Source organism: Chinchilla lanigera, unplaced genomic scaffold, assembly GCF_000276665.1.
Source record: "Chinchilla lanigera isolate Chin_1 unplaced genomic scaffold, ChiLan1.0 scaffold00065, whole genome shotgun sequence".
Taxonomy (NCBI): domain Eukaryota; kingdom Metazoa; phylum Chordata; class Mammalia; order Rodentia; family Chinchillidae; genus Chinchilla; species Chinchilla lanigera.
In genome coordinates, this window is record NW_004955466.1 from 3,624,848 (window position 1) to 3,637,014 (window position 12,167).

General features: G+C 36.1%; 1 long non-coding RNA gene across 1 annotated transcript; it reads left to right on the forward strand.

Moving 5' to 3' along the window:
* Positions 1-250: 250 nt before the first annotated feature.
* LOC102020784 lies at positions 251-8,014 on the forward strand. The gene is made up of 3 exons (XR_263285.2): positions 251-306; positions 7,515-7,700; positions 7,819-8,014. It is a non-coding gene; the product is annotated as an uncharacterized LOC102020784 (long non-coding RNA).
* Positions 8,015-12,167: the final 4,153 nt, after the last annotated feature.

Here is a 12,167-nt window from a genome sequence, read left to right on the forward strand (position 1 = left end):
ACGTGAAAATACTTTGAGAATGAGAAGGTATTGCCAATATAAAAAGTTCCCTCAGGGGCCTTTCCTCTTTTAGGGCAGGGAAAGTAGGAGAAGAGAACACATATACTTCTGAAGCAGGTATCACATATTTGGATTTGTTTGACTGCACCAAGGACAGTGTTATTATTCCCATTTTATGGATGATTTAACTATAACTGAGGCTCACAGACAAGCAATTTTCTCCAAGTTTCTCTGTTGGTTGGAACTCTGCAGAGACAAAGCTGGAGGACTCTAAAGCTGTCTGAAGACTCTAAAGCTGTATCTAAGGTAAGTGATCCCTACCCCACTGTTTAGCCCAATAGTGCTTACACAAGAGTAACCCACCTCCTCTTCCTTCCTTCTGCCACTTCACTATTATGTGATCTTGCCTAGAAGAACGCCTGTGATGCTGGCTTCTCCTCTGTAAAGGAACACAATTAATAGCACTCTCTGTGTAGGCTTGCACGAGAATTAAATGCATTAATCTGTGCGCAGTGCCTGGTCAGGCGTGGGCACAGAAAAGGTGCCGCATGTCTCCTGGCCTCCGGCCAGCTGCCTCCATCTAGTGCCGACTTGCCAGCACTCCCTTAGTTCAACTTGTGCTTCAAGCCTTCCTTTCTCCCTTCAGCAAGAAGGATGAGAAAATGTCGCTGCACATTATCTTTCCATTTTTACTGACATGAAAATATTTTTGAGAAATACCCTTAAATATCTTCTAAGCTAGGCACCTAAGCAAGTTCTCTGGGGGAGGATTACTCCTCAGTGGAGGGGAAGAAAGTGCCTTGAGCTGATGCTCAGTGACAGATGACCCAGGGCGGGGATTTCTGACATCCTTAGTCATTTGGTCTGCATTTCCTTCATAGCTGAGAGCCATGCCACTATTATTTTTTCTAGTGCCCAGTAGTGATTGTATTTAATGTATATCAACAAGTGAGATGTTAATAGAGTTTCTGAAATAACTATTTCACTTTAAAATGGTGATTTACATCCACACACTTAAGTTCCCTTCCTTCCACTCGATTCATTTGAAATGGTCGAAGAAAATATCTAAGGCCTCTACAGCAGAATGAAGGAATAGAAAATGATACCATTAGGCCAGATACTTCAAGAACTAGAGATTTAGGGTTTTATTGCATAATAGTGAGAAACATTTATTTTATGATTTTTTGGGTTTATTTTTTATGAGTATATGTTTGCAGTACATGATGAATACATTTCTGGAGGGGAGATGGTACATGGCCATAACACCTCTTAACACCTCTGTCTTTTTTTTCCCCTGTGCCTTCTATCCTTCCCAGCTACCTCCATCTCTTGATCCCCTTGCCATCTGCAAAAGCTCTATTTCCATTTTTTTCTTTTAAAAGAAAAAAATTTTTTCTTTCTTTCTTTTATCCCCTTTCCCTTTCCTCTCTCCCTTTCTGCCATCTCTTATTTCCCTTCCCAGTTGAAAACCATCTCCCTGTTACCTATATCTATCTTTTATTTTGCTCTTTATTTATATTTTGGGCTTCTCATATACTAGAAATCACTCAAAATTTAACCTTGTGTGTCTGATTATTTATTTATTCACTTACTATGTCTTCAAATCACAACCACAATCACAAATCACAGTCTCAGTCACAATCACAAAATGTACAAATGCCTCAAATTTATCCTTTATGGCAGAGTAGTACTCCATTATGTATAAATACCACATTTTCTTATCCATTCATCTATTGATGGCCATAGAGGACAAAATTTAGCTATTATAAATTGTACTGATATAAACACAAGTATGCTTGTAACACTGTAATATGATGGCTTCAGCTCTTTTGGGAAGGTACCTAGCAGGGGAATATCCCAGCCAAATGGAATTTCTAAGTTTAGTGTTTAGGGGAATCTCCATACTGATTTCCATAATGGTTTTACTAGTTTACATTCACACCAACAATGTAGAAGATTTCCTTTTCCCCCCATAGCCTTGCCACCATTCATTATATTTGATTTCTTGATAATAGCCATTCTTTCTGGAGTAAGATAGAATCTCAGTGTTGTTTTAATTTTAATTTATGTAATGTCTAGAGATGTTGAACATTTTTTCGTGTATTTATTGGCTATTTATACTTCTTTGAGAGGTGTCTATTCATTTTGGTTGCCCATTTTTGATTGGGTCTTTTATTTTGGAGGTCTAATATTTTTGAGTACTTTCCAAATAGGACTCATCTGTCTGAGGAATAGCTGGCAAAGCATTTTTTCCTATTCTGTAAGTTATGTCTTCACTCTGTTGGTTGTTTTCTTTGCTGTGCAGAAGCTTTCTAATTTGATATGACCCCACTTGCTGATTTGTACTATTTCTTGATTATGTTAAATCTATATATGAGTTTTGGGGCTCTCTTCAGAAAGTTCTTGCCTACACCTATGTCTTCAAGAGTTTTGTTATAGGCAACTGAGTTAAATAAAAATATAGGCAGTCAGACAGGGATAGGCCCTCAGAAGGAGCAGTATGGAAGATGAGATACCTTGCAGTTGTGGGAGAGACAGACACCTCCAGCTGTGGGCCAGACTTCAAGAGAAAAGATAAAACAAATGCACCCACATACCTCCCTAAGGGTAAACATCAGGGATTGATACTCTCAGTAGGTCTCTGTCACCTTGAGAAAGCCAAGGAGAGTCACTAACTCAACCCTCTATAGGAAAAGCCCCTGTTCTGTGTTCTTGCCCTCTTGCTACATGACTCGCTTCCCTATTTGATCCTGATATAATAATCAATTTTTCCTGAGCAATTATGCTTATAATCTTATTGGTTGGCCATAGTTTTGTTCCACCTCATGCCCACCTTACGAGTTCCCATGTTTCCCACCTTGGACCCACCATGCCTCGTGGTTTGCTGTATAAAAATCCCTAAAAATGGCAGCTCTTTGGCAATCCACTCAGTTGTCCTTCTGTCTCTCTGGGACAGAAGCTTTGTTTCCCTAATAAGTATATTGTGCTCTTAACCTCCATTGTTCCTAAAATTCATTCTTCAGTTTAGAGAACACAAACTCATCCCAGATATCTAGCAGGTTGAGAGTTTTTTTTCCCCTTATATTAGTTTTACCTATTTTACCTTGTAGCAGATTAAGTGTTTCTGTTTTAATATTTAGACCTTTAATCCATTTTAATCTTGGTTTAGTACATGATGGGACTAGATTTAATCTTCTGCATCTGTATATTCAATATCACCATTATTGTTTACTAAAGAGACTGTTTTCCCTCCAGGATAAGTTTTTGGACCCTGGTCAAAGATAAGATGAATGAAGGTGCCTGGGGTAATTTCTGCATCCTCTATTCTGTTTGTATGCTTCTGCTGGTATTATGCTGGTTTTATCACTGTAGCTTTGTAGTATAACTTCAAATTTGGATTTGTGATGCCTCCTGCTTTGTTTTATTGCCCAGGATTGCTTTTGCCTTTCTGGATTTCTTCTGGTTCTATAAGAACTTCAGGATTATTTTCTCTAGACCTGTGAGGAGTGCTGTTATTTGATTGGGATTATGTTAAATCTATATATGAATTTTGGATGTATAACCATTTTTACTGTGTTGGTTCTGCTTATCCAGGAACATAGGATCTTTCCATTTGCTTCAGTCTCCTTTTTCTCAGAGTGATGTAATTTTTGTTGTAGAGCTCTTTCCTTTCCTTGGTTAAATTAATCCTTAAATTTAATTGTTCTTTATGCTATTGTCAATAGTGCTGTTTTCCTAATTTCTTTATCAGTGAGTTCATTATTAGTGTACAGAAATGCTATTGCTTTTTTGTGTCCTGATACATTGCTGAATTTGGTTATTAATTTGAGGAGCATATTGGTGGAATGTTTTGGGTTTTCTGTGTAAAGGCTAATGTCATCTGCAAATAATGATTCTTAGATTTCTTCCTTTTCTATATATACCCCATATATTTCTTTTGCCTGATTACTCTGGCTAATGTTTCAAGGACTACACTGAACAAGAGTGGTAATAGAGGACATCCTGTCTAGTTCCTGATTTTAGAGGGAAAATTTTGAGTTTTATCCCATTTAATATGATGTTGGTGGTAGATTGGGTCATAAATGTGTTTTATCAGATTGGGATAAGATTCTTCTATACTTGTTTTCATCAGTGTTTTAACATGAATGGATTTTCCATTTTGTCATAGGCTTTTTCTGCATCTGTTGGGATGACTGTGTGATTTTTGTTCTTGCTTCTGTTTATATGATGAATTACATTTATTGATTTGCATATATTAAACCATTCTTGCATCCCTGGGAAAAAGCCTGCTTGGTCATGGTATATGATCTTTTTGATGATTTGTTGCATTCTTCTTGCCAGTATCTTGTTGAGGATTTTTGCATTTAGGTTCACTAGAGAGTTTGGTCTGTAGTTTTCTTTTTGGTTGGATCCTTGTATGGTTTTCAAACAAGGTGATACTAGCTTCCAGGAATGACTTTGGGAGTAGTTCCCCCTTTTTAATTTCATTAAAGATTATGAGGAGTATTGGTGTTGGATCTTCCCTGGAGTTCTAGTAGAATATGGCAGTGAATCCATCAGGTCTTAGACTTTTCTTCATTGGTAAACTTTTTATTACAGCTTGCATTTCATTGGCTGTCATTGGATTACTCAGAATTTTTCTTTCTTTTACTTTCTCTCTCTTTTTCTCTTGTTGTTTTTTGAGGTAGGGTCTTTGCTATGTAGTTCAGGCTGGACTTGAACTCAGTATGTAGCCTCAGTTGGCCTCAAACCCATAGCAATCCTCCTGCTTCAGCCTCTACCTTTTATGTCCAGTAGTGCTTATTTTATGAAGCTGGATGAACTTTTGTTTGGTGCATATATGTTTATAATTGTTATCTCTTCCTGTTGAATAGTTTTCTTGACCAATATATAGTGTCCTGTGCCTCTTCGAGTAAGTTTTGGCTTAATGTCTACTTTGTCTAAAAATAAGATAGCTACTTTTCCTTGTTTTCTGGTTTCTGTTGAATAGAATGTTGTTTTTCATTTTGACTTTCTTTTTGAATTCTCTATGAATTTCTCTTTGAGTTAAATGTGTTTCTTGTGTAGAGCATACCATTACATTTTGTTTCTTCATCTGTTCTGACAATCTGTCTTTCTTTTTTTTTTATGAATTGAGACCATTCACATTGATAGTTATAATTGATAGGTACTGATTTATTCATGCCACTGCATTATTTTCCTGCTACTGACTCCCTTTCTTTCCCTTCCACTTAATTGTTTGTCCTACCTGGCGTATTTATTCCACTGGGCCTTTAGGAATAATAGCTTCATTGTCTCTTTCTAGGGTAATCTTGAGAATTTTTGGAGTGCTGGTTTGGTGGTCATGAATTGCTTTAGGTGCTTTTTAATCATGGAGATAGCTTACTTCTTCATCAATTTAGAAAGATAGGTTTGCAACATATATGTCTAGGTTGGAAGTTGTTTTCTTTTAGGACTTGAAACACTTCATTTCAGGCTCTCTTTGCCTTTAAATTTTGTGTTGATAAGTCTGCTGTAATTCTAATGGTTTACCTTTACAAGTGATTCATTGCCTTTTTCAGTGAGCTTTTAGGATTCTGTTCTTGTTTAGATTTCTGGTATTTTGACTGTGATGTGTAATAGAGTGGTTCTTTTCTGATCTTGGCTATTTGGAGTTCTGTACGCCTCACTTAACTGTATGTTAAATTATTTTTTCATGTTTGGAAAGCTTTTTGATATTACTTGTGTAAACAGGGTTTTTATGCCCTTTGTTCTGTCTTCTGATTTTTTGCTAAGTCCAATTAATCTTCTATTCATCTTCTTTGAATCATTTAGCCCCCGTTTGATCCATATTTCATGTTCACTTGTTGTTTTTATGGTATTTTCATTAATTGGTCACCAATAACCCCATCTTTTAGTTTTGACACTGTCTTCACATTGGTCACTTCTGCTGCTCATACTTTTGATAGACTATTTAGTCTCTTGAATTTATACTTGGAGCCTTTCTATGACCTCTAATTCTTTTCTAAGCTGGTTATTCATGTTTTGCATCATTTTATTTAACTCTGATAGCTTTTTAATAGTGACTTCTGTAGATTCATTGATAATTTTGTTTATTTGGCCCAATATCTGTTTATTTATAGCTTCTATGACTTTGCCAGTGCCTTATTCACATGTTTTGTTATCACTTTTGATATCATTAAGCATAGTCCAAATGTGTGGTTTTCGTTTCTTCCTCTTCAGCTCCATAGATCAGCTTGGGGAGAGTTGAGAGTTTGCGAAGGCATTTTATTGGCTTGTCTTTCATGTATCTTTTTGTTTATTTGCTTTCTGTGCTGAGGCCCACAGGTTGATTATATTGGATACCTTTATTGCTAGTATGGAGACTTCTTTAGTTAATACCTACTTTTCAGAGATAGCCTCTGAACATGGCCAGCCATTTGCTTTTACCTCTGTTTCAGGATCCAACCACTTTCACTTCTTTGAGAGTGGAGGCTGGAGCTTACTTGGGCCATTATCTGGTTCTCCAGGAATGGACTGTAGTTTTGTCTATGACCCCACAGACAATTCAGAAATTGACATATAAAGAGACCAATTGATAGCAACAACTATGTCACCTTGGATATCATAATAAAATCAGCAGCAACAACAGTGTCTAATACAAACTGGACATTTATAAGCCTTAAGAACCATCCTTAACCATAGGAAAGAGATCTCTAATTATAGTATAAGTACTAAGACAAACCAGTTATTGAGTTATAGGAAATACCTACTAGATGGAAAAACTTTACCTCTACTAACAATATAACAATGTTCAATAGGGATAAGATATAGTTAGCTATGTATAGATTCATAAAAGGTTAATGGTTATACTTGTAAAGGTAGAAGATATGGGGAATGGGAGTATGATAAAAGAAAAATTTGAGAAACTAAGTGATGGAAGATGAGAAATAAGTGATAACAGTGAAATAAAGAAACCCCTGAAAGAGTAAAGGGAATTTAGCAGTATTAGATAAACATAAAAGAAAAAAACACAAGAATAATGGAGAAATAAGAAGATATAGAGAGAAAACTAAAGGAAAGCATAAGGGAAAAAAAAGAGACAGTGAGAAAAGAGAAGTGGGAGAAAAGAAAAAAAGAGACAAAAACAAACAAAAAATAATACTATATAAAGAAAAAAAAATAGGTAATAAATCTCCAAACATCACACATAAACACACACACACACACACACACACACACACACACACAGAGAGAGAGAGAGAGAGAGAGAGAAAAGAATGGGTCAGAAAAATTTCCTTTGTATTTCCAAATAAGTGGTTTCCTTCCAGGACCTGCAGTCTTTGGAATTCAGCTGTGCCAGTCAGAGAAACCCCCACCCAATGTAAGGACTACAACATACATGTGAAACCAATCATTGAATAGAGGAATAAATTTTCTGACATATGCTTTCTCCTAACTTTAGGGTAAAAACACAACTGGTGATGTAAAACAAGCAACATTAAAATTTTCCTTTCTCTTTTCCCTAAAACCAGAGTTTCTGATAAGCCACCTTTCAAATCTCAAAACATGAAAAATACAGAGATTCATTAAACTGAGAGTTTTATTGAGGACTTACTGTGTGCTAAGATGAGGATTTCATTCAGTGGTAATGTCATATGGAAAGATCTGAAGGCAAGAAGGAAAGAATACCTAAGACAATCAAGGAACTGCAAGAATAGGTAAGTAACCAACCCCCACCAAGGATGGAGTGATGGCGAGCCTCAGTGAACCTCAGGAGCCTTATTGAGCCATGCGGGAGGGGAGACACCCTACCCACTGCCTCCCTCACCATTGCAGGAGCCATGCAGAAGCTCAGGAACCCTGGCAGTCTTGGTGATCCATGCCCACTGTCCCTCTGCCATCCAGGGAGTCTCGATCTGGAGGAATGCTGGTGCCTGGCCCATATTCCTACATTGCAGGATGGGCAGCCAGGGCAAGAAGCACCTGGGACATGGCAACCTGCTTGTCTGGAAGAATCCAGGGTAAATCCACTCTAACAGGGGAAATACTTTGCATACAAACTCCTAGTTTACAATAAGTTCTGTTATATAACTATAGACTTTGCTTCTGTAGTCTAAAGTACAAAATAAATAGTTACCACAGTTTGTCAGCTTCTAAATTGTGCTTATTGCTAATTGTACTACTGTAGCTAGGATATCCTATCTGTTATAATCAGTTGTTTGCCCTTGTGTAACAATATTGGGAAGCTCTAGGATAATAACCTCACCACAGCTCTACACAGAAAGATTGGGGACTGAGCCAAACAGAAACCAACATTCCACTCTCAATGAATTGGGAAGGTAGGATCTTGGGACAGACACAAACCAAGAATCTCCTACACACACAGGTAACCCTGAAGTACAGACTATTCCTAGAGAGGACTTAATACTAGTGATATAGCTTCCTACTACCACAACTCACAAGGATCATCACAGAAAACAAAATAAATTTTTTTTGAAATAGAAAATGTCAAAATGAAGGAGCAAAATACAATCTCAGACCTCCAGCTCACTCAGAACAAGTCCAGGAGACATCAACATGGAACTTGGAAGTCACACAACTGAAATTTCTGTAATGATAGTAAATGAGGTAAAGAAACAACTCCATCAGGCTACAGAAGAAATCAGATCAGAAATAATCTCTCAGATAAAAAAAGAAATGACAACCATAATGAAAGAATTGCTCAGCATATCTAAAGGACTCAGAGATTAAACAAAAAATAGAGGGGCATAGAAAAATATTGGAAACCTTGAATGAACAGTATAGGAAAGAATTACAATGCATGAAACAGATTCAAAGAGATATTCTGGAAATTGAAAATTCCATTGATAGCTGGCAAAACTGCTTGAACAAAACTGAAGATAGACTTTCAGACCTTGAAGACAGCATTGCAGCTAGAGACCCCAAAAAGGAAAGACCTCTTAAAAATAACAAGGAACCAGGAAATAACAGTTCTACAGCTGCAAGATAATGCAAAGAAAAACATTATAAGACTGATAGGTGTCAATGAAAAAGCTGGAGTAAACACTAATGACATGAAAAAATTATTTGCAGAACTAATAGCAGAAAATTGCCCAACCATAGGAACAGAATCTGACATCCAGAGAAGTGAGGCATATTGAACCCCGAACAGCCATGACTAAAATAAATCTATACCCAGACATATAATAATCAAGATCCCAGAAATTCAGTATGAAAACTGACTATTAAAAGCTGTTAGAGAAAGAAAAAACAGATCACTTATAAAGGAAAGCCCAATAGAAACACAGTCAACTTCAGAACACAAACTCTCAAGTCAAGAAGAGCTTGGAGTGAAGTATTTGAAGTTCTGAAAGAAAACTTCAAACCCAGATTGGTATACCCTACAAAATTATCTTTCAAAATTAATGGAAAAATAAAATACTTCCATGACAAAGAACAACTTAAGAAATTCGTGATCACCAAACCAACCCTACAAACAGTACTGAAAGATATTCGAGAAAGAGCTAAAAAATGATAATTCCAAGAATGACCATAGAAAGGAACCACCAAACAGGGCAATCAATTAAACAAAGGAGAAAAGTAAGGAAGCAACATCATGAAAATAACATGACAAAGATAAGCCAACACATATCAGTTATAGTCATTAATGTAAGTGGCCTCAGTTCATCAATCAAAAGAAATAGACTGGCAGAATGGATCAAGAAACAAAATCCAATAATATGCTGTATACAAGAAACATTTAATGCAAAAGGAAATTCATCCATTGAAAGTCAAAGGATGGAAAACAATACTCCATACAACAGGAATCCAGAAAAAAGCAAGGTAGCTACTGTGCTTGCAGACAATGTGAACTTCAAACCAAGAATGATAAAGAGATAAAGAAGGTCACTACATACTTGTTAGGGGAAAAATTCAAGAGGAAGTGATAACAATCATAAATATATATGCACCAAATATGTTAGCACCCAGCTACATAAGACAAATAGTAATAGACATGAAAAATCAAATAAGCAATAACAGAATCATAATGTTGGAATTTAACACCCCATGGTCATAAAGAGATAGGTCAACTAGACAAAAAATCAGCAACAAAATAGCAGAACTTCACCAAACTTGTGAATAAATGGACTTAGTAGACCTTTACAGAGTGTTTCACACAACAACATCAGGATGCACATTACATTCTTTTCAGCTGCACAGGGAATGTTCTTTAAAATAGACCATATACTAGCCCATAGAACACACTTAAGTAAATACAAAGGAATTGAAATTTTCCCATGCATATTATCAGACCATAGTGCAATGAAATTGGAAATTACTGACAAAAGAAATTGCAAAGACTCTATAAACATATGGAAATTAAATAACATCCTCCTGAACAACCAGTGGGTCACAGATGAAATTAAAGAAGAAATTAGACAATATTTACAATCAAACAAAAGTGCGGATACAACTTACTGGAATCTGTAGGATGCAATGAAAGCAGTCCTCAGAGGGAAATTTATACCAGTGAGTTCTCATATCAGAAAAACAGAATGAGTACAAATAAACAGTTTAATGCTGTACCTCTAGCTTCTAGAAAAAGAAGGGCAAGTCAAGTCTAAAACTCAGTGAGAAGAAGAAATTATAAAGATCAGAGCAGAAATTAATGCAATTGAGACTAAGAAAACAATGCAAAGAATTAATGAATCAAAGAGTTGGTTCTTTGAAAGCCTAAATAAATTTGATAAACCCCAGCCAACCTTATCAAAAAAAGGAAGGCAGGCTGGGGATTTAGCTCAGTGTCATTGTGCCTGCCTGGCAAAAAACCAAAACCAAAACCAAAAAAAAAAAAAAAAAAAAAAAAAAAAAAAAAAAAAAAAAAAAAAAAAAAAGAAAGAAAAAACTCAAATTCATGCAATAAGGAATGAAAAGGGTAAAATCACTACAGATCCTATAGAAATTCAGAAGATCATTAATACCTACTTCAAAAATCTTACTGTCCTATTATGGGAAACACAGAAAAAATGGACAGATTTCTAGATACATATGAATTACTAAAGCTGAATCAAGAAGATATAAAAATCCTGAATAACCCAATATCAGTCAATGAAATTGAAAACAATAAAATCTTACCAATAAAGGAAAGCCCAGGTCCTGGTGGATTCACTGCTTAATTCTACAAGCAATTTAGGGAAGATTTAACATCAATTCTTCTCAAACTCTTTAATGAAATTGAAAGGGAAGCAATTGTCCCTAACTCCTTCCTAAAGGCAAATATTATCCTGATACTAAAACCAGAGGAAGATCCAACCAAAATAGAGAAATACCGGTTAATCTCTCTAATGGTCATAGATACAAAAATCCTCAGTAAATACTACCAAAGAGAAGGCAGCAAATAATCAGAAGATTACACATCATGACCGAGTTGGGTTCATCCCGGGAATGCAGGAATGGTTCAACATATACAAATCAATAAACGTAATACACCATATCAACAGAGCCAAAGACAAAAATCACATGATCATCTCAATAGTTGCAGAAAAACTTTTTATGAAGTCCAACACTCATTCACGATAAAAATTCTACACAAATCAGAATAGATGGTTTTCACTTCTATCTGATAAAAGTTATCTATGACAAACAAACAGCCAGCTCCATACTAAATGTACAAAAACTGAAAGTTGTCACTCTAAAATCAGGAACAAGATAAGGATGTCCACTATCATCACTTCTATTCAATGTATTTCTGGAAACATTAGCCAGAGTAATTAGACAAGTGAGAGAAACAAAAAGAATGAAGACAGGAAAGGAATGAGTGAAATTATTATGCACAGATGACACGATACTCTATGTCAAAGATGGCAAAAACTCTACCAAAAGACTTCTAGATTTATTTATTTATTTATTTATTTTTGGTTTTTCTCCAGTACTGGGAACCGAACTCATGACCTTGCACTTGCCAGGCAGGCGCTTTGCCGCTGAGCAAAATCCCCAGCCCCAAGACTTCTAGATTTAATAACCAAATTCAATAGTGTTGCTAGATACAAAGTCAACACTCAAAAATCAATAGCATTCCTGTACACAAACAACAAACTCACTGAAAGAGAAATTAGGGAGGGGCTGGGGATTTAGCTCAGCGGCAAAATCGCCTGCCTGGCAAGCGCAAGGTCGTGAGTTCGGTT